The sequence below is a fragment of the Arvicanthis niloticus genome, chromosome 27 (genome assembly GCF_011762505.2).
Source record: "Arvicanthis niloticus isolate mArvNil1 chromosome 27, mArvNil1.pat.X, whole genome shotgun sequence".
Lineage (NCBI taxonomy): Eukaryota > Metazoa > Chordata > Mammalia > Rodentia > Muridae > Arvicanthis > Arvicanthis niloticus.
The window spans coordinates 14174443-14198344 of record NC_133435.1 but is presented as its reverse complement, the minus strand read 5'-3'; the positions used below and the strand labels follow the sequence as shown (position 1 = coordinate 14198344).

Below are 23902 nucleotides of genomic sequence, written 5' to 3'. Positions count from 1 at the left end.
TTCCTTGATAAGCAGTGTGCAAATCTGGTGTTTCTACAGTTATCCAGAGGAAAAATAGTTAAATCAAATGGAGCTTACAATGTTTCAACACCACACCTTGGAACAGAAAGTCCAGCCCAGTACTCAAAATGATGCTGGGTTCATTAACAGCAGAATGTAATGGTTTTCTACAGTTTCAGATTCCTACTTGAACATTTTTGGCGTCAATCATTTATAGTAATTAAACTCCGAGATAATGCTAAGATTGTGTAGGCTAGAAATAAATGTGGGCTCTCAGTGAATGACCCAAATCTGTAGTGTTGAAAGGTGCTGAGAAGCCTTGAGATCTTTGGGCAGGCATGAAGCCCCCTTTCAGCTTGAAGAAAACAATCTGCCCGAGTCAGCAGAACCAGGAAGTTCACCATCTGTTTGTTGGCTTCTGACATGGTTATTTCCGCTCAATTCTAAAAGAAAAGTTGTTTTCAATAAAATTATTTATAGCGTATCTCAAAATTATTCTTATTTGGGGATAAATAAAACAAGAAAAAAATGTTATTCAGCAAAATTGAGCCCAGTAGTTTCGAAGACTGTGTCCTATCTTTTTGTAAAGGAATACAATCAGGGGACAATAGTGATCCTTGGATCTGGGGACCAAGGAAATACAATTAGTCACGCCAACTTTTCAAAGTACACTAAATGGCTGTTCTCAAAGGAATGGAATGCGAAGGACAGATAGGAATACAGCATGTTTCCTAGGCTGACTTTTATTGCTCGTCAGTTCTAGGATATGGCTGACTCCAGTGGATTTAACAAGTCTGAACACTGTTGCAATGCAAGAATTTGGGTTTTTCTTTGTGTGTGTGTGTGTGTGTGTGTGTGTGTGTTTCAGGGGGTGGGAAGATTGTACCAAAGTCAGGAAGTAGAAGTAGTCATTCAGAGAAGGGTTTGTGAGGAGCCTCAGTCTCACAAATCCCTCCTGGTTCTGAAACACTTGTCCTTTCCACCAAAGCAATGACCTAACACAGTGGGAGGAGGACTTCAATCACAGGGTGTCACTGACCTTTCTATCAGAATTAAACAGAATTAAACAGAATTTTAAATTTTTAATTTAAAATTAAAAGAGAATTAATGTTCTCTTGTCCTTTTTTTCACAATAGCTAATACTTAGTCATAGAAACAGTTAACCTGGGGAAGCTCTTCTCTTAGCTGTTTGCTTCTGTAGTGATGCTGTTCTTGTTGCAAAGACCATCTCTTAGTATAGCCTGTGCTAGTCTCCACTCATTCTTTGGGCAAGTCCTTGCTAGTGTTTTATCACTATGTCCTAAGAAGAGCCAGCTGTAGGCAACAAATCATGGACCCTGGGCAATGGCACCTCCTACCTCATGGCTCCTGAACTTCATCTCAACCACCAAAAAGTGATTTCCCTAAGAGATTTCCAACCATGCCTATCTAGTACCCACATACTTGAATTAGATGAACACCACGGCCATTGACTATACCTTGGTACTGTGCTTTGGGTTTTCACAGACAGTTGTATTTGAGCCTTCTGTTTTCAGAAACTGTGACTATGTGCAAATGAAATCTTATTTCCACATATTCTGATTGCTCCTGTTAGGACACTTCCCTGTGCTTCCAGTGTTCTTGGTGAACTGAAAGATTCCACTGGGATGAAGTATGAGGTCAGTATTCTCTGAGTCTGTTCCAGTTTCAGTTCTGTTGCCGTAATAGGACAGCCTGATAGAGAGCAACGTAGGGACAAAGGGCCTTATCTGACCACAGTCTGAGGTTACAGTGCATCACTGAGGGGAAGTGATGGGACAGCAGGAACTTTAAAAAAAAAAGTGTCACATCCACAGTCAAGACAAAGTGAGAGTAACCCTGTGGATCCTCGCTTGCTTGCTCTCATCCAGCTTTCTCCTGTCTGACACTTTTCAGGGTACCCTTGCCTAGGCATTACCCACAGTGAGCTGGGTCTCCCTCATCAAATATCAATCAAGATAACAATATGCCTCACACACGCTCATGCTTACAGGCTGGCCTGATCAAGGCAATTCCTCGGTTGAGACCCTCTTCCCTTGTAATTCTAGGCTGTGTCAAGTTGACAATTAAAACCAAATTTGGAACATTATGAAAAATGATTAAGGGCATCTCAACCACAGAGAAACGGGCATAGAAGAAAGACTGCAGAGACACTGTGCAACTGCTAGAGGGGATAGCTCAGTGGTAGACCACCTGACCAGTGTGCCGAGGTCCTGGGTTCAATCCCTGCTGATGGGACAGGGGGAGAGAGACAGACAGACAGAGACAGAGAGACTGAGAGACTGAGAGACAGTGAGAGAAGAGAGACAGAGAGAGACACAGAGAGACAGTGAGAGAAGAGAGACAGAGTCAGAGAGACAGACAGAGAGAGACAGAGACAGACAGACAGAGAGACAGAGAGACAAAGAGACAGTGAGAGAAGAGAGACAGAGAGAGTCAGAGAGACAGAGACAGAGTCAGAGAGACAGAGTCAGAGACAGACAGAGAGACCACACACACAGAGAGAGAAAGAGAGAGAGAGAGAGAGAGAGAGAGAGAGAGAGATCTTTATACTTATGAACTACCAATCAATGAAAAGTTTCCCAAAATAATCCAGAGCAGCCAAGCTGGCTTTAAAATAAAAGACTTCTTTGAGCAAGCAGACAATGATATTTATCTCTACAAGAGAGAACGAATCATTGTTTTCAAAAACAATTCTCTAACCTGAAAGCAACACAAGAAGAATGTGTTTAGAGTATTTAAAGCTGTAAATAATGAAGCAAAAAGTTCACATGCAGACAAACTGATCTTTATATATCTTTATATATCTGTCTCTGTCTTTCTGTGTGTGTGTCTGTCTCAGTCTCTCTTTCTCTGTCCTTCCTCTCTCTCTCTCTCTCTCTCTCTCTCTCTTTCTCTCTCTCTCTCTTGGTTTTTCACGACAGAGTTTCTCTGTGTAGCCCTGGCTGTCCTGGAACTCACTCTGTAGACCAGGCTGGCCTCGAACTCAGAAATCCACCTGCCTCTGCCTCCCAAGTGCTGGGATTAAAGGTGTGCGCCACCACCGCCCGGCTGGATCATTCGTTTTGAGAGAATGCCGAAGCTTTTACTCAGCAGGCTCAATATATACACCAAACCAGGGAGGGGAAAAAACACAAACAGGAACTCAACTGGAGGGCAATGGTTTGTATAGTGGAAAGTTCCTGCCCAGGGCATCATCCTTCAACAGGAAGTTTTGTTCTTAGAAAAACTGCAGAATGTTACTTTGCAGTCAGCAGCACACAGAAAGTCTCAGCCAGGGCATGGCAGCCCTTCTGGGTCCTACAGTCTACCACTGAGCTATGCCCTCTAGCAGTTGCACGGTGCCTCTGCAGTCTTTCTTCTATGTCCGTTTCTCTGTGGTTGAGATGTGCTTAATCGTTTTCATAATGTTCCAAGTTTGGTTTTGAATTAACTCTGATTTCCTCTCTTGCTTCTTCTACAGTATTTTCTCCAGGGACTGTCTGTGGTACTCATGCTTTCCCATGTCCCTTCTTGTTTACCCTTGTTGCTGGGGTATATTATTTTTAATTACTTTATGGGTTTAAACTGATCATTCTTCAAACACCACCTTTTTCTTCTTTTTTTTTCTAAGTACATCATTTCTGAAATGTTCTAAGCATATCCATGTTCTCTTGTCTTCCATTATTTCTTGATATTTATTTTACCCTATTACTTTACAATTTTCATCTGTTCTATAAGCACATGCCTCCAGTGTCTTTGACTCTCTGTAAAGATGTCTAGGTCCTTTTTTTTCCCCCCTTATGTTAACTATCTGTGGGATTTTCCCATGATCCTGCTCTGTTGATCCTCTTAAATGAAATGCTTTTCTTTGCTAGAAACAGCAAACACAAAAAGAGTAGCATTTCTCTATTTGGTGTTTTCTGGAGGGAAGCCTTTAAATCCGCATGCTCCCCTCACTCCTGAGATCGCCAGCTCTGACTTTCCTCCACTCCTTCCTCCCTTTTCCTTGCCCCTACAGTTTCCAACTAATGTCATATTAATTCTGCTCACAGAAACACAACTTTGAGGGAGCAGGAGAGGAGCATCATTCCCTCGGGTAGATCTGGATATCTGGCATGAAGGGCACACGGGTCCCCAACTTCCCTGACCTCATTATTCTTAACCTTGATTCTCCATTAACAAAACTCTGAAACTTGGCTGTTCTTGGCTTAGCTGTTGTTCAGCTACAAGAAGTCACAAGAGTGCTAGGCCCACTTAGGAAAAAAAATGTTAAGTTAGAAGGATCTGTTGTTTACAACTGGTGATAGAACATCATGTCATGACATTCAGAGAGAGTGATTTGCTCAATTTTCTGACTAATTTGGCACCCAAAGACTGGATTTCCAGTGGCTATACACTGTTAAATTGGAGGTTATTACTCAATCAATCCCAAGTTCATCCTGAACACTTGTCAGTCCCTTGACTGGGCTCTGGGGGGCTAAAGCTGATCAGCTTTTTTATGGACATAGCTTCTGTGATTTTGTTGTAATTGCTATAAATGTGTAGAGCCTTGGAGACGATGTGACTGCCACAACAATCTCCTAGAATCCTGACAATGCCATTTCAAGCAATGTCAATAAGAATTCTGGGAATGCAGTGGCTAATTTTCAATATAAAACTGAATTACTGGTATGTGACAGCAAGCATGGATTGATCCTTTTTTAAAGGTATGTTCAGAATCCAAGGCGAGTACACAGAGAGTAAGTACATCCTTTGTGTGATTTGTTCACACAAAGTTGGAAAACTATGACAGGCTGGTAGGAATCAGAGTGGGTTGTTTATTGAACAAGGATAATGAATACAAAATGGGCCCAAGCAAACTATCTGTGGTGGGAAGGGGTAAATACATTCTGTAACGTGAATTAGTGTTGAGGAGATGAATACATGAATATAAAAACTCCATCTAGCTGTACATTTAATATCAGTGCGTTTTACCATATGTAGGTTACATCTCTACCACAGTACAATAATTAAAAATTAATTATTTTTAAGAACAGAAGTCTGATTGTCCCCAAAGGAATTTCCGGTCACATTCTACTTCCCTTTAACTTAGCAAAATGCCAGGAATATAATAAGACTAGAGGGAATGTTTGTCCTCTGTGTGGAATGGAAGGCCATCCTCTCAAGCCACAGATGACCTCATCTACTACCAGGAGTCAGCATCTTTAACAAAATCTAATCTCTCTTTCATTAGATGACCACAGAAAGCCACAGTCATTTTTTTGTTCAATTTAATTTAGAGAATTTGCATCATATATCTACTATATTATAGGTAGCCTTTTAGGCATATACAGTAAAAAAAAAAATCATCATTCTTGTCTTTAGGTCTTCACAGTCTTTTTTAACTTTTAAATTTATTTTTCTTTATGTGTATGTGTATGTCTGCTTGTGTGTGTGTGTGTATGTGTGTGTGTGTGTGTATGTGTGCGTGTGCGTGCGCGCGCGTGCCATATGTGTGTAGTGCCTGCAGAGGCCAAAAGAGGGCATAAGATTTCCTGGAGCTGGAGTTATAATAGCTTGAGAACTTCCATGTGTGTGCTAGAAACTGAACCCAGGTCTGCTTGAGAAGCATGTGCTCTTCACCACTGAGACATCTCACCAGCCCAATGGTATTGTGTCTTAAATAGGACTTAGTCTATAGATGGGACTATTATTAAGAATATAACCTAAATAATGGGTTTAAAACCAATTGTTTCCAAAAAGAATTGACCAAGGTACAATTAATTTTAAGAAACTATAAACTGCTGGACATTGTTAGGAATAAGATTCTGAGACAGAAGAATCTGCCCCATTCTCTAATGAACGGCACCAAAGACTAGCAATTTAGTCATCAGTACAAGACACGATCTCTGACATGTATACAAATGATGGCCTGACACAGCATTTAGGTTCTTCACATATGCCCTCTCACATTCTACCTAAACAGGAAATGCCAGGACAGACAGGACACTGATTGAAAACTAACAAAGAAAAAACAAGCTTTCTTCACACATACAAGAGTCATACATGGACCTTCTTGAATCAAGATAAAACATGTTTTAGGATTGCTGTCCTGCAGGTAAACAGTTGGGCTACACAGAGGAAGGCTCTAAGGAAGCTTCTTTATTCTCTATTCTATCTTCTTGGTGCTAACATGACAATCTTGATGTTCCTGTACAACATAGGAATTGACTGTAACACCTGTCTGACCCTGGACTCTGTGCCTGATACTCAGCTAATATTCTCTGAGTAAACTGAGATAAAAATCTTTCTGAGAATAGAAAAGACTGAATAAAAACATCCACCAGAGCTGCAATATGAAATGGGGTGTAAGCAGGACGCTGGTGGGAAAGAGTATCTTTCAACATCTTCCATTCTTCCTGGCACTGAAATCTTCAACATGAGGACGACAGATGAGGAACACACATCAAAGGGTGAGGTGTCTATGGTGATTTGTTTTTCTAGTTCAAAATGGCAAAGTCACTTGGGAAAATGAGCCAACAGATCAACAAGGTTCTAAATTATTCTTAAGTCAGTACTGCAATTAATTTACTGTCACAAGCCACCAAAATATTTATAGCTATTTTCCAAAGCTTAATGCAGATAGAAAGTGGTTTTCACAAATAGCAATTAAATACATCACTGATGTTAATTATAATAATTTGCATTAATAGAGAGGAAGTGATTTTAATTTCCTTGCCAAAGATCACAGATTGCTGACTACGCTCTATACTTTAGGTGAAATTATCTCTTCAGCCATGGATCATGAGGGTCAGGTGGCTGGCAGAATTTGTGGTAATTCAGCTAGTTGTGTGTGTGTGTGTGTGTGTGTGTGTGTGTGTGTGTGTGTGTGTGTTGGGGAGTGAACCCTAAGTCTTGTGGTTGCTAAGCACAGGCTCTACTACTGAGCTGTGTTCCCAGACAGTGATGGTTCTAAGGATATCAGTTTCAAGGATATTCAACTCAGTAGATACAGTGAGGCCTGTCTATGCACAAAGAGGAGTGGCTTGTTTTATTTTTGATTCTTGAACTATCTAAACATGATGACTAGAACTTAAATATGTACTTTACTTCTGAGAGCCTTCTTACATAAGATAAGAGCAGTAAGAATGAGTTGGCCTTCCTCAGACTTCTCCTGATATAACTTTCAACTTTTATATCACCCCTTGAGGCCAACACAGTGATCTTTAGAAACGAGGTCAGCCATCTTGAAAATGTGGCCACAAAGGAGCCTGGGTAAGCTTGGTACAAGAAATGCTTGGCTTCATTGTGAAAGCACTTCAAAGCCATCTTCCTGTACGGTGGCAGTGTTCTGGGCTGGAAGGAATAGTACTTTCCTAATTGAAACAATGGAGTTAATTAGTGGGGAGAAATTCAATTCCCCAAATTAAGTTCTGGCAAGGGCATTTTGATTCAGAATTGCCAAGAAATCCTCAATGGCTGCTTCTATACTAGCAAAGCAGAATGTCCCCTGGCATGAACTCCAGAGAATATGGACAATGGAGGTATTCTCTCAAAACATCAAGCCACACACTGGAAAGTTGAAAACATAAATAAATAAAACTACAAAAAAAATATGCTGGAATATATACCTTGTCAGAGAAATAATCATTGATAAAATTAGAAAAATTAATCACAAATAGTTACTTACACGAAGAAGGCAATCATTCTGCCATATCCAAATTGTTGGCATTGTCTCACTGGCTTTGGTTGGCAAAGGCATCTTGTCTCACATAGAGGAAGGGCTAGAGGTGTAGGATTGTCTGCAGGTCTGAAGCAGGAGTACCATCACTCACATAGAAATTAGTGTATTAACAGTGGGCATTTCTATGGCTCACTCTAAGGGATCCCTTTCTGTTGAGTACAGTGGTAAAACTGAGAGAAACGCAACTGACAGCCTAAGGAATTAGTCACCGATTCAAAAACAAGACTGAGAAACAGAGGTTCCATTTAATGATTTATAATAAGCATTAGTTCATGTTTTTCAGATATGAGTTAAAGATTCTCCAATATTTTCCCAGGAAAGATCCCTTTTGATTCTCTATATTCTCTCAATTTATATGTAAGTAAAAGAAGAAGACAGACAATAAAAAATGACTCTGACAATAGCGAACATTAGGCCTTGCTCATTGCCAGATTTTGAGAATTTTTCTGGGGTGTTTGTCAAACAATTCATTGGATAATAGAGGTTCTAGTTACTTTCCTGTTGCTATGATTGATAGATAAATATACTAGATAGATAGATAGATAGATAGATAGATAGATAGATAGATAGATAGATATGAGAGATGAGGAGGAGGATGAAGATGATAAAAGAAAGAAAAAGAAAGAAGGAAAGAAATTTGGCTTACAGTTCTAGAGGATACAGTCCACCATGGTGAAGAAACCTGACAGCAGAAGTCATAAGGCCAGCATAGCAGGCAAGAAGCAGAGAGAGAACAGGAAGAGAGTCCAGCCTACAAAACATTCAAGCCCAGGCTTGATGACCCATATCCTCTATCAAGATTGCACCTAAAGTTTCCACAAGTTCCCCAAACACAATTAGCAGCTTGGGACTAAGTGCTCAAACAGAGGTGCCTATGAGGGACAGTTCACATTCAAAACAGAGCAATAGAAATGCCTGTGTCCAGTGTGGGAACTGTAGGAGGAGTCATGGGAGATAGGGAATCATGGGAGGTTCCTATCCCAAGAGACTGACCCACCTAACTTGTTTTTCATGGGATCCCAGGGACCAGGAGTGAAGGAATATTTTCAAAGGGCAAGCCAAGTCAAGGGATCTTTACTTAGCTGGGCAGAGAGCTGTCTAACCAGAGACAGAGAAAGATCAAAGGGGAAAGCCAAGAACCACAGCCAGAGAGGTGAGGCCAAACAAGGCTCCGTTTCAGGAAACAAGATGCAGGGGAGATCAGAAGGAGGCAGTAAGGAGAACTCGAGAGTGATGATTCATCAAAACCAAGATGCCACATGTGATCAAGCTTCCAGAGGCTGAGTCTAACTAAGCACACCGATTCTGTCTGGAAAGGCATGTAACATTCCAAAGACAGATGAACACTAAGCGACTCAAAATAGAATGTAGGCAAAGAACACAAGCAGAATAAAATACATAAAACATAAAACCTATATCAAATCCCATAGATTTATCTAATAGGACATTTTGAAATTTAAAAAAAAAAATGAGATCCTAGAAATATTCTATTCTAAGCTTGTGTTAGAACTTGGGACTGTTTGGGTTATTTGGATATGCAACATTTCTATCAAAACATATCCTAGCTACCTTCACTGGGAATCTGAATAGACAGAAAATAAAACCCTGTCCAAAACCCACAGCTTATACCCATTTTACAGATGAACCTATGAGGGGAGAGAGAGGGGGAGGGAGAGAAACTGGAGAGTGGGAGGCAAAGCAAAAGAGTGTGAAATACAGCTAGGTCTGTCCCCTCTGAGTATCCCTTGGGATGGGAACAAAATACCCATGAATCCAGCTTCCAGCAGAGACTACCTTCCTCTGCCAGAACAGATGCCAATGTGATGCTTATCCAGGCACACTTCTGTTAAACACTCCCTCCTGCCCTGAGTTTTAAATTATTTTTTTAAAAAAAAATTAACAGGCTCTATAGATGTAATGCTGTGAATGGCCTTGTGATCCAGGAAGACAGTTACACCTCTGGAGATCTTTAGCAAATACACAGAAACCTCGGCCGTGTGAATTTTCTTTCTGCCATAATTAGCAGCAGATGGACGATTTTTATGGGGCCACCTGTCAGCAGGAAGCGTCTCCTTACACTTCCTACTCTCTAGAAGGAGCAGGATTAAAATAGACCCATGGCGTTTGCTTCAAGTGCTCTTAAGGGTCCCCAATGTAATCGGATCTGCCAGAAACTGACGGGGCTCAAGGGACAGCCACTCCTGGCACTGGCTCACCTGTAAGGTGTGAGAGGCATGGAGACAGGACGATATTTCTAAGCAAACTTTGAAAAGCAAGCCAGGAGCCAGGCTGTGCTGAAGTGTTCCATTTTACTAACCTTTTTATCCAATTTGGAAATACAAATAGAGCTCTCAGGGTGTAATTAGCAACAAGGACTCTCGATACCTGCTTTCCAAATTTGACCTTAATGGACATTCAGTAGAGTGGGCTCTGACTTCATAGCCACGTTAGCAGAAAATGGAAAAGTCCATCTATCACTGTCAGCTCTCATTTTCTGCATAATCATTCCTGGAAGAGAAGCCTGCCCGTGAGTGTGTGCACTGGGCTAGCAGTGGAATCTAAGGAGGAGTCGCTGGAGACCAGAGCCAAGAGCTGCTGCCGCCTGGGGTTCCCAAAGAATCACTAGCACCATTGAAAAGTTGATGCCAGAGCACTGACCTGTCACTGCTGATCTGAGTACTATATTCTGCTTCTTATGGCCTTGGTGTGGGAGATCCAGGAAGTGACTCCATGAATCTGGTTCTATTACTTTCATCAAACAAGGAGAGTAACAATGTATCTACTGCGTGAGACAGTGCAAGAAGGTGTTGTGGATGAAAAGCACTGATTGCTGTGGGACTGTGGATCTTTTAAGTGGGACGGTCTCAGCGAAAATGGAAAAGGGGGGTAAAACACTAGATTTTGATAAGTTTACCAAGGAGAGATGGATCTTCAGAGATCCTACTTTACTTCATTATTCCCCCACATTCACTCTCTCTCTTGTCTCTGTCTGTCTCTGTCTCTGTCTCTGTCTCTCTCTCTCGTGTGTGTGTGTGTGTGTGTGTGTGTGTGTGTGTGTGTGTGTGTGTGTTTACATAGGTTGTAGGGATCAACCTTAGATCCCTATGCTTGCACAGCGAGCACTTGGCCGACTGAGCCAGCCCCGGAAGCCCTCTCCTCTGTTCTTGTGGAGTCTATTTTGGGTGGTTTTCTTATACCAGCGTGAAGTGTATGAAACTCTTGTGTATGACAAGTGGAGAGAAAAGCAAGGTGGCTCCTGGCTCAGCTCTGGGAAGCTGATGAGAAGCATGCATCTTGCAGCACAGGAGATAGACCCGGTGGTGCACAGAGACACCATAAAGTCTCAACGTGATGAAGAACACTGGGTAAAGAGGGTGAGGTGCACACTGCAGCTAGGTGCACTGCTAGACAATGTTTCTCCCACGGATTATATATAAATAGGTTTTGAACTTCTATTTGTACATATGGATGTGTGCATGTGCACATGTGTGCAGTGATCGAGCTTCCCTGGCTGGGCTTCCCCATGACAATGGACTATAATTTAGGATTGTTAGCTCAAATAAACCCTCACTCCTTTGAGTTAATTTTTAAGTCAAACCAACAACTCGGAACTACAATGTATTTTTCAAGGTTTACACGGGGAGGAAATTGGAGCACAAAATAAGCAACGTATCTCTAGAGTCTTAAGTCAGGCTTTAGACCCAGGTATTCTGCATCATGATCCAGTTCCATCTTGTCACCACACAGTCGTTAGTTCCCCTAGGACTCCAGTCTCTCTCCCATAGGGCCAGTTTTTTTTGGTAGTAGACCCACTTCTGCATATATTGAAGTGGAACAGTTTCCATTTGTTGCTTGGTTTTTGTACATACTTCCGTGTGATTTTCTATCATTTAAATGTGATGTATTTTGTAGATAATGTGGGTTGTTCAGTACTGTGCTAGTCACTGTTGTGTCCCCAAGGCTTAGTATTAAAGGGAACATGCACATAAATGTCTAACAAAAGAATGAATGACCCAAAGAAACTTGGGCTGTGAGGCTGCTTAGGCAGGTGGAGTGAGGCCATTCTGGAAGGCTTGATTGAGAGAACTAGGTCCCAGGACATTATGAAGCTGGCCACCTGTAAGACCTTGTGGTGCTTTGAATACGCTTGGCCCAGGAAGTGGCACTATTTGGAGGTATGGCCTTGTTGGAGTGGCTGTGGCCTTGCTGGAGGAAGTGTGTCACTGTGGGGGTGGGCTTTGAAGCTCTGCCCAGTGCAGAAGAGTTAGTTTTCTCCTAGCTGCCTTCAGAACAATAAGTACAAACTCTCAACTCCTCCAGCACTATGCCTGCCTGGACGCTGCTGTGCTTCCTGCCATGATGATAATGGACCTCTGAACCTGTAAGCCAGCACCAATTAATCGTTGTCCTTTATAAGAGTTGCCTTGGTCATGGTGTCTCTTCACAGCAGCAAAACCCTAAGACAGACCTGCACAGGTGTTCATTGGGCTCCTGGCACCTTGGAGCCAGGTTAGATATTAGAAATAACCTCACTCACATGAAACTTTCAAGCCTTCGTATGCTCCTGGGTTTTGCCTCGTATCTGCTCAGAAACCCCTTCCTAGCTGGAGATGGGACTGTGTAATGAGCTGACAGGCATTTGCTCTCTGGTATAAAACTAGCTAAAATTGGCACAATGAGTTTGCTCCAGTTAAATGACAACTAAGTTTACAAACTGGTGCCAAGCATAGTCCCAAACACCTCTGCTTCTGTCATGACAGCATTCCATGGAGCCAAATAAACCAGAAACTTGGTCCTTTATTGATCATATATGATATTGAAGAAAGGAAGAGATATGAATGTTTCCTAGCAGCTACAGTAGGTCTGGACTGTCACACACATGATCTCATTTAATCCAGCAAGGGAAACACCATTGATCCCTTCATAAAGATAACTAAACTGGGATCCTAGAAATTTTATCCCACTCAACCAAGCTCACTTGTCAGCAAGGATGGATGAGACATTCAAACCCAGATAAGTCATCTTCCAGAGTTAGATACTTATCCTAGCTAGCTTTAACTGCCAACTGGACACAGGCTAGAGTCACCTGAGAAGGGAGTCTCAATGGAGGGACTGTTCAAATCAGTTGGCCAGTGGGCATATCTACAGAGGATTGCATTCATTGTTGATTATTGCAGAGAAGCCCAGCCCACTATGGGCAGAATCATTCCCTAGGGTGAATAAGAAATCTATCTGACATGACTCTTTGAGAGAGACAGTAAGCAGCATTCTCCCATGTTTTCTGTTTCAAGTTCCTGGAAAATGATCAGAGGAAATGTTTTATGTAGAACAGTCCTAGGGATGGGTAGGAACACCCTTCCTACATTGGAAGGAAAGCTACCTGGAGACCACTACACAACTGGTTAGCAATAGTCATAAACCTCACAGCCCTGCCAGAGTTCAGCTCCAACTTTACCCCTACGGGAAGGGGGAAGTGACCACAAGGCTACTGCTGCAACTTCTTCTTCCTCTTCCTCTTCCTCTTCCTCTTCTTCCTCTTCTTCCTCTTCTTCCTCCTCCTCTTCTTCCTCCTCCTCATCTTCTTCCTCCTCCTCATCCTCTTCCTCTTCTTCCTCTTCTTCCTCTTCTTCCTCCTCCTCTTCTTCCTCCTCCTCATCTTCTTCCTCCTCCTCATCCTCTTCTTCTTCCTCCTCTTCATCTTCCTCTTCTTCCTCTTCTTCTCCCTCCTCCTCCCTCTCCTCTTCCTCCCTCTCCTCCTCCTGTTTTTCCTCCTTCTCCTTCTCCTCCTCCTCCTCCTCCTCCTCCTCCTCCTCCTCCTCCTCCTCCTCCTTCTCCTTCTTCTTCTTCTTGCCAAGAACATATAAACAAATGAAGGGGAGCATAGGTTTTTACTAGAAAATTGATTTTATTTACATGCCTGGGGTTTGGTACTCCTGGGTGGGCTTTGTCTTAGCAGGATCTCAAGTGAGGTTAGGTATCTAAGGAGAAGGTCTATCCCATGACACACCACTTTTTTTTTTAGTCCATTGCTTTTATTTCTAGTAAATGTCCAATCCCACCACCTATCTCCTCCCCATTGGTGTGATACTCAGAAGATGTCCCCTCTGAGCTTTCCCAGTTCCTCAGAAGGTCATGGATGGCACTCTGCTAATCCAGTCTGAAATTGCATTGTCTTGTACCTGCTACCACAGCTTTAGCCAACTCAGACCTCTGCACTGGAAAATTCCCACTCAGCCTCCAGAAAGCAAAGCGGAGATAAGGTCTTGCAAATCAAGCCAGCTCTGTTCCTTCACACAGCATCTGAAGGAAGCGGAGATGAGCCACTACCTTGTCACTGGCCTCCAGCCAAGAGAGACAAATCAGATGTTGCTTTGGGCTGGCTGTGCCCCAACCTTCCCTGTTTCCCAGTGCTTGCCTGCCCTGCTCCCTCACCCACCCCAAGACTTCAGACAAAATTCTGCCCAGCAACCAGAGCTTTCTTTCAGTGCATGAAGGGTGCCTCCCCCCACCCCCAGCACTAATCATTTCCCTGTAAAACATAAGATTTGAAGAGAGTGGGGTAGAGAGGTGGAAGAAGGGCAGGATGATGGTGCTGGTGAAAGAGAACATAAATAGTTAATTTGATAGTGATTTAGAATGACTGCTTGCTGTTTCAGATTTTAAAAAAAGCTGCATCGAGTAGAGGGAAATGCTGGAAGAGAGCAACACACAGGCATTTCATTTAGATTTAATAAGACCGATTATTAGCAGCATATTTCATGACAATTAAGAATTCTGACAGCCTCCCATCCACCAGCTTTAATGCGCACCACAAAAATTAAAATACTTATTTATACAACAAAAGTGCTAATAAGTTCATTTTGAGAAATGCCCTGAACTCACACAAGTCTTAACTTTTTACAGGGGAGAGAGAATGACTCAGAGGCGGTACGTTCTAGAAGCTCAGAAAAAAATTGTAATTATCATCCCCTATCCCAACCTAGGCTGTCAGCTGAGAGAGTAAACTGCCTCCTTCTCCCTCATCCCCTGATGACCACATGTGTATTATCACACACACACATATATTAATTGTGTCCAGCACAGGAGACAATCAACTAAAAGAAAATATTTATTTTGAACCACAGTTAGGAGTTTTAGTCCATAGGTGCCTGTTCTGTTGCTTATAGGCCTTTGGGGAGATACTAACATCATGATAGAAAGGCACAGTGTAAGAGAGGGGCTTGGCAAAAATAAGGGTCAGCTAGGAGGAAGGATGCTCAACTGACAAGATGCCTCCATCAGATTGGCCTATACTCAAAGTCATGGGGAATTTTCTTGATGAATGGCTGCTATGGGAAGGCCCAGCCACTTTTATGCGGGTATCTTGGCAGCGAGGCATAAGAAAGGTAGCTGAATGTAAGCCTGGGGTCAAGCCAATAGACAACATCCTTCCGTGGCTTCTGCTTTGGTTTCTGTCTCTGGGTCCCTGCATTGACCTCCTGCCTTGATTTCCCTTTCATGTTGGACTATAAGCTGCAAGGTGAAATGAACCCGTTCCTCCACACATTGTTTTGGTCATGGTGTTTATCACAGCAACCAGAAAGAAAACTAGGGCAGACGAAGTTCTTGACAATGTTAGGGCTCTCATGGTTCAAGGACCTTGCAACGTCTCCACCACACATTCAAAGGATGAGTTTTGAGGATATGGGAGAAAAACTTTATCTCCAAGCCATAATAGGTACTAAACTCACATAATGAGAATTTAAATAGCAGCCCCGCACCAGACTGATTCCAAGATCTGAAGTAAACTGTTAAATTTGACTCTCAAATTAGTGTCCAAATAGTATAGTCTACTTAGTGGGCAGTTTTGAAAAGTCAACAAGATAATGTTAATAAAATTGTGTAGGCCAGCACCTCTAAATAGACACGCAATTCATGGCACTCAGTTCCTGGTGCCTAATAATTACCGTGAATGATAGACATTATTTATCACTGAGTAAATATGGCATTTGGCATGCTCTACTAGAGCTCATGTTTCTAGCCTTTGCTGAGCTGTGTTTTGGATTTGAAACTATTTCTCCACCCCCCATTCAATACTAACCCAGTCTCCTGCCAGCTGTCACCAATGTGGTAATCCCAGGGTCCCAGAACTTTTCATTCTGAACTTCTCTGAATTACTATCAAAAAAGGGCCTTTTCTTCCTTCCTAATTCCTGTTCTCCCATCTGTGAAACCAGGGACTGAGTACTGGCACAGATACCTGATCTCCTCTAGGAGTTCGCAGAGAAGAAACTTGATCCATGGGTATAGCTGCCTGTGATTATAGTCACTGCTAAATGTCCCCAAATCACCTTCTGCTCCCTCTCTTCACACTGTGGTTCTTCCCTGTGTCCTCTTGTCCCCATCTATGTCGTCAAACACCCAAGGATTCCATTAGACCTGAATCAGCCCAGCTGGTAGCATCCAGAACTATGGAAAATAAAAATGATAGATACAAAAATACATGTCCTGTCCTACCACCTGTAAATATAACCTTATTTGGAAGACAGTCTTTGTTGAGGTTTAAAGAACACTAAGATAAAGTCACCCTATATTTAGGGCCTAAATCAACTACAGGTGTCCTTCTAAGAAAAAGGCAGAAAGGGGCAAGTCTCAAATATATAGAGTTACAGGCTGATAGGGTCACACAACCTCAAAGGACATCTGGAGCCAGCTGAATAAAAGCAAGTTGAGATTCCGCCCCCCTAGAGGCTTTGGAGGGAGCATGGCCTCACTAACACCTTGATTTTTAGCAATCTAGACTCCACAACTGTAAGAGAGTAGATAGATCCCTGCTGCTCAGAGCCACCCACCCAGTTCAGCAAGCCTGAGAAGCTAATATAAAAGCTAAAGAAACTTGGCCATTAGTGGGAAACTGAAGCGCTCAAGCCTAAGCTCACAAAGTCAGATGAAGGCAACTGTCTGCAGAGCAGGTGAACCACTTAGAGATGGATGCCCTGCTGCTAGCCTGGCCTAGGGGGACCAGTGTGTGCTTAAGATCCTCCCTGTACTTATAAAGAAAGCCTCTGTCTAGAAAATGGGACGTCAACTGGCACATATTTGGACACACGTGTCTCTCTATTCCAATACCCTCAAATGCTAATGTCAAGTCCAAGACCCCAGGGATCTCTCCTCTGGCTTCTTGTGTTTAGGCACTGTGGCTTCACATCTTTGAAATCTGTTTTCTCATTGTAAATTATGGAAAAAAAACAATGAATTCCTTTTATATAGGCTAAAGATTATAAACAGAAAAAAATTATATATCCAGCTCTGGTGAAAGTGTCAGCAGGTAGAAAATAATTCTTTATTTGAATTTTCTTACATCATTAAGAAAGATTCACATCATAAGGAAAGATTCACATTTATTTGGAGACATAAATACAGTCCATTCATCAGAGGCAGAAAATTATTGTTGAAACTTCATGAACAGCAAGACCTTCTAATATCTATGTTCATTTTACTTTCTCTTGACAAAGAGAAATAACAGGGGTCACTAATAGAAAAAGTAATAAAGTATTAATTTTTATTAATTCTACATGAAATATTTAAGAGGGAGATCTCTGTGGACCTCACCTGTGGCCATTGCAGACTACCACTGAATCATGGAAAATTAATGCCAAGAAGGGCCTTTAACCATCTAATTCAAGTTTTTCATTGCATAGATGAAGAAACTGATGCTCAAGAGAACAAAGATGCCCTGTCATGCAGCGTATCCCCTAGCAATGCAGCTGCTGTCCACAGCTGGACCTCATGCTCCATGGCCTCACTTCATTCTTTTCTATTAGCTTGAGAAGGTGCAGCAAGTCCAGCCTCCCCATAGCTATCTTTCCTGCAGGCTGAGAGATGGAGCCTCTAACTGGCTCACTGAAGGCCATGTTAACTCATGAATTCAGCTACGGAAGCCCATTTGCCAAACTCCATCCAAGGTTGGCCTCAGATCCCAGAAGAAAAGTAAACATTTGGAAACATACTGTGCATTCATCAGAGGTGGAAAGTTGTCGCTGCCTTGTAATTGATACCAAAGACTGTAGAAGGATTAGCTAGCTTTCATCTTCTTAAATGTCAGCCTGTGTGACCCATATCTGAGTAGGTAGATAACAATAAGGTTACATCAACATTTGGAAGGATCTTGAAGTGTTTTGCCACAGTTAAAGTGTGATCAAAACACATCATTTTGAGAGTCACAATATTTAGTATTTTAATATTAATAATGTCATTTCAAATAATGTCCCACACAACAAATCATTCTGTTGAGGCTATAAAGATCTCTACACTACAGAAGAGAAAGTAGGTAAAATATTCAGAGAGACAGAGAGACAGATAGAGACACACAGAGAGAAATACTAACAAAAGATCGAATTTCTTCTCTTTGCAGATATTTAAGGCAGCCATGCATTCCCAAAGATAGGGACATAAATCAACAAAGGAGTAATTTATTTATGAGTCATCCCTCCTGTGAGTCTGTACATGAAACCTACCCTGAAAGGAACCACACTTTACAGCTTATGGACCGGGAAATTAAGCTTAGTGGAATTCTCACAGGATAGTTAGAACCAAACCTTCTGAATTAGGAGTTGGTCAAGAGGAACCATTGATAGCATCTCAGCAGTGGCTGAGATGACACACTTAAACAGGGTCTTTATATGCAGGCCAAGATGGATATAAACAGAAACTCTGGACCAACAAACAGTGGTCATGAAAAAGCAGGAGGAGTCTTTTCCTTTCTCCCTTCCTTCCTTCCTTTCTTCCCAGGGCCTAGTGCATCCTGTGCATGTACCCTACCTTGAACTACGCCCTACCATGAGCAGCTGGTTAGGAGCCACAATGTGGTAAGAAACCCATGACCCCGTATTTTAATATTTTTTATAAAATAATCTCTCTCTCTCTCTCTCTCTCTCTCTCTCTCTCTCTCTCTCTCTCTCTCTCTCTCTCTCTGTGTGTGTGTGTGTGTGTGTGTGTGTGTGTGTGTGTGTGTGTGTGTGTGTGCCACATGCTGGTGGGTACCTTCTGAGGCCAAAAGGGAAAACAAGATCCTCTGAAGCTGAGGTCACAGTGGATGCTGGGAATCCACTCTGGACAAACATCAAGCACAGAGCCATCTCTCCAGCCCAGATCCTGGATTTCAGAGACCAAGTTCAAATTACAAATTTAGCAGGTCTGAGCTATGGGAGCCTGAAAGCTGTGTTTTAGCTTTGGCTCTGTGCTTCAGTTTGTATGTCTACATCTTGTCCTTACTGAAATACCCACCTTATCAGATGGTTGTAGATCTAAATGATATGAAAGATGTATTTGGCATGGCATGCAGTGAACACCAGGTACTGTTGTTACTCTAAGGGTCTTTACCTCATCTCATGATTTGCCAAAGACAACAGACAATAGGGCAAGTTAGACAATCAAGACCTGGCACTGTCATCAGATTCCGTTTCTAGTTTTACTTTAAAAAAAAAAAAATTAGAATAATGAAAACAGGTTGGGCTACAGGTGAAGATGGCTTGACCCCAAATCAAATTTCAGACCTGTTATATAAGAATGTCCTGCTCTCAAACACAGAGACATCAAGCTGGAACTGACCTGGAAACTTCCTCCCTGTTGACTAGCTTCACAGTACCAGAGGTGGTGTAAAGGCTACTGGGGAAGAGAAGCAATCCATGGTCTTACTGGGCAGTAGACTCTATGAGCTACAATGCAAACCTGCCAGGCAAGATGTGTGCAGCATGGGTGGGAAGAATCACGAGTCTCCACCCTTAGTTGAGGACCTATTGACAGGTTTTGACTACTAGGAAAAGAGTAATCATCTTTCTTCTGGGGTATGACAGCTGTTAGATTCATGGCCCTGCCCCCACGTATATACATATTGTACTACTTGGACTTGATTTGGTTATTGAAAAAAAACAAAAACAAAAGAACGTGAAGGTGAGAGGGAGACATGATTGTGTGGAGGAGTGGGAGAGTCTACAAGCCATGGGAGGGAGGAGTTGAGGGTAGGTATGGTAAAAATACATTGTATATGTATATGAAATTGCCAGATTGGGCTCTCAGCTCTGTTATTTCCTACGATTCCCTGGAGAGACTGTGAAGTGAGTTTCTGGTTGGGTCATGTGATGCAGACTCACATGGTGTCTTGCTGAGGCAAGACCCACAGGAGGACACGTGATATCCCAAGAGTCTACAAATAGGATTCTGCAGACAGGGTGCTTGCATAGCTAGCCCTGCAATGCTTCATTGGACTCTCACCTTTGCTTCATTGAGAAAGGCACTGCAGAAAACTTCACCTGGTGTCCAGACTGGTTCTGGTTGTTCCTATTAACTCGTGTAGATTCGGTGGAGGCCTGACTGTTTCTGCTAGATCATGCCACCAATACTGATTTATGTATGTTATCCTGACACTGCTGACCTGGACTTCTGGTGCCCTAACAAGAGAGATTGGAATCATCCAGCAAAAACCTACTTCTAAACCTTTGGATGATAAGCTAAAGGGGTGTGGGGGTCAGAACATTTACAACCCCTTATTGAAAGTATTTTTTTTTAATCTAAACCTACAAGACTGTCTCACACTTCTAGCCAGAAAACCCTAGTTTCTACCCCAAGAGCACCAGGATTAAGGACACACACATGACCACATAAGCTCTTTACATGGGGGATTGGGGATCTGAACGCAGGTCTCCATGCAAGCACTCTTACCAGGTGATCTGTACCCCTAATCTGTAGCAAGAACGGCAGGGTTACCTCTCTATAAACACTGGAGGCTGCGCAGCTGCAAAAGCATCTCCTGCAGAAGGACCTAATTGAGAACTGCCTGATAGAGCAAGGATTGTTGGCATAGACAATGCCAGTCAATCAGAAACTGCTGCTTAGAAGAGATGCTTTCTTGGGACCAATGAGGCGCGGGTGGAGGGTATTAAAGGAGCTTGCAGCAGTGTTCAGATGAGCTTGCTGCAGTGTTTCTCACCTGCTCCCAGAGTATATGCCATTTACTCTGTGCCACCTCACCTCCAACCCCCAAAGGTAGGTAGGGTTGGACAGTCCAGGGCACAGGCAGCACTAGTCTTGAGATCACATGTCTATATCACTTCTTTATCTTGCTTTGTAAAATAATGTCTCACTATAGCTCTGGCTGTCCTGAAACTTGCTGTACAGATCAGGCTGACTTTGAACTCACAGAGATCCACTTGTGGCTGACTTCTGAGCACCAGGATTAAAGGTTTGCATCACCACTCTAGGCTTAATATATTGCCCCTCCCCTATTTTGATTATCAGCTGCTCAAGTGTTTCAATCGAGAGACAGTAAGCCTCTGAAAAGGGAGACTTGCTTGTCATCAATGTTCTTCCTTATCATCTCCCCACACTGATGACCTAAACGGCACCAACATGTGTCCCTTAAATGCTGAACGGCAAGTAGCTTGAGTGGCCACACACACACACACACACACACACACACACACACACACACATACACACACACCACACATACCACACACACGCACACACTCACACACACACACACACACACACACACACACACACACACACACACACGCATGCACGGCTTGCTAAATCTGTGAAACAGTGAAAGTCACACCAGCCTCCTACAGACAACCTAGGATTTATAGCACCATCAACAACATGTTTCAAGGACTTTGCAGGCCAGACAGGGAAGGAGGAATCATGGAAAACTTACAGCCCTCCAGAGAGAGGGACCAAACACAACGTAAGTCTTGCTGAGGTAGCAGCCTAAGCCAAGCACCTCAGACAGTCACAGAAGCCCAGGAGGGTCACAGGAGTGCTGGGACCCCTGCCTAATTATAAATTATGCTGTGAACTCCACTAGCTAGGGAGCTTATTCTGGATGTGAGCTGCAGAACTTCTAAAACCCAAAACCCGTTTTATGGTTTGGGGATCATCTTCCACATAAAAATGCACACATGTATACGGTCACCAAAACCTTGTTTCTACTTCAGGGGGATTTGTGACACAAGGAATACCATCGCCTACAACTCTACCCCAAAGGGCTGATGTGCCCAGGGTAGGAGCTGCCAGATAAAACCCCAAGATATTTATAGGCAGGGGTGACAGGCATACATGAACATGAGTCACACATACAGCCCCCATGGAGAACATGTGCAGGTCCTGCTGAATAGGACCAATCTCTATCTTGCCGCTCTGTCTCTGGCCCTAGCCCACTCCAGCCCCTCTTGCTGTATCTTTAACCTTTCTAAAACATAGCTTTATTCAGTAAATGAGGAGAGCACTCAGAACCCAAGCCTGCCCTTTTTAATTCATTTCATATTTTGCTTTAAGAATTCTAAGTATTTTCTTAAAAGCATGCATTCATTTAATGGCATTCTCCATTGTTTAGCCACAAGAGCTCATGGGATTTCATCACAAATATGCCAGCCCTGGCACGTCCCGAACAATGCAAACAAGGAAGGGCAGCTTCTAAATCAGTCAGTATAAATGGGATGATTCAATATTGATTGTTTTTTTGGAGGATAAAGGTCGAGGTTTAAAATCATGGCCTCCCATTTACTGAAACATGCACTCATGTAGTCACAGAACTACATCCCCAGCCTTGGATAATTCTTTATTGTGGAAAATTCTAGGTGAGTGAATTTTCTGCCTCAGTATTTCTTCCATATCCAGTACCTTAACCCTCACAACAACCCATTCAAGGTCATTTGTCTTTGCTGTTTCCCCTACAGAAAAATCAAGACGAGATAGTATAGCCAAAATGATACAGTTGAATGTCAGGAGATTGAACATGACTCCAGGCAAACCTTACTCTTCATACCCTACACTTTTCTTCTACCCCTATTCTTCAAGACACAAAAGAAAACACCCTGTATTTAAGTATGCCTTGGAAATGCTGTGGTCTTTCTGAAGAACCTATCTGAGAACATATTGTCACAGTGAACACACCCATCTCAGTGAAGCACACTCCAGCTCTGATGGCCACGGGACTCCTCTGGAAGCACCTCCACCACAGGGTATAGAAGTGTTTCTTAGATCCTGTGGCGCGCACACACACACACACACACACACACTGCCAGGTCACCTCATTCAAACCATTCCTTTTCTTTGGGGTCTTACCTCTTCCCACAACAGTAGGAACTGGACCTTGGACCAAGGTGTAGAAAAATCAAGCTTTTCCTAGGAGAACCAGGTAAGACCAGGCTGGGCTTAGGATGAAAGCCTTCCAGAAGGTCCCTCCAAAATTTTACCAGGCTTGGGGAAAGCATCTATCTACAGTGAGGATCCAGCCAAGGCCAAGGGTGGGCAGTTGCTGCAGATATAATTTACCCATGAGCCTGGAGGACAATTGGGACCTGGGACCCCAGCTCTTGCAGGTTTTACAGAGAAGACAGCCATGTAAAATAAGTTGTCACATGCAACGTGATGCTAAGTATTGATGGAGAAGCAGCATAAACTGCAGGGCTACTCAGAAAGAAGAGATGGATAAAAACTAGCTTCCTCTTAAAATCTTGTGAGCAACAAAGATAAAGGTTTGAAAGGTGGGACATATTGTCTGATTAAGAATTTATACTCCCTCCTTGCTTTTGGTGTCTGTTGCCATCCAGAACATGTTTCTGTCCCCAAATATCAAGATTTTCAGTACTTCCGTTGTTTCATGAGGACAGTGACACAGAATATTTGAAATTAGGGCTGCCCTAGAAAACCCAAGCCACGTGATTATCTTCATTAAACTAAATCACTTCAAATCAGGTGGGTATACACCTGGATTGTTCAATGAACTAGTTGATTAAATCTCAAAGACTGTCAAATTGTGAATGTAGGTGCAGAGACAGGGTGAGGAGAACACAGCCAAGAATGGATTCGTTTATGGGCTGGTTCAGGGAGAGGCAAGAAACACCCCATGCCAAGGAGAGCCATCCACAGAATCCCCAGGTCATGGTAAAGGCTGGGGCTGTGAGCTGAAGTTTCAGGGTAGGAACTGCCCTGACAGACTGATCAGAGCTGCTGCCATTGTGAGAGCGGGAATGTTTCTGTTAGGGGCTGAATAGTCTTGGGCTCTACTTAGTCCTTTTAGTAGCTTCACATTGTCCACCTCTGTGATTAGCCCGATAGCCTTGTTCCTAATAGGTAAAGTCCTTTCAGGAGTGTATGAACAGTTCCCTAGCTGTAGACATCACCACATAGCATTAGA

At 42.8% G+C, this 23902-nt stretch overlaps 1 long non-coding RNA gene across 1 annotated transcript in view; it reads right to left on the bottom strand.

Annotated features, from left to right (window-relative positions):
- Positions 1-23902, bottom strand: part of LOC143439575 (uncharacterized) — a 138305-nt gene that overhangs the window by 34466 nt on the left and 79937 nt on the right. The window lies entirely within an intron of this gene.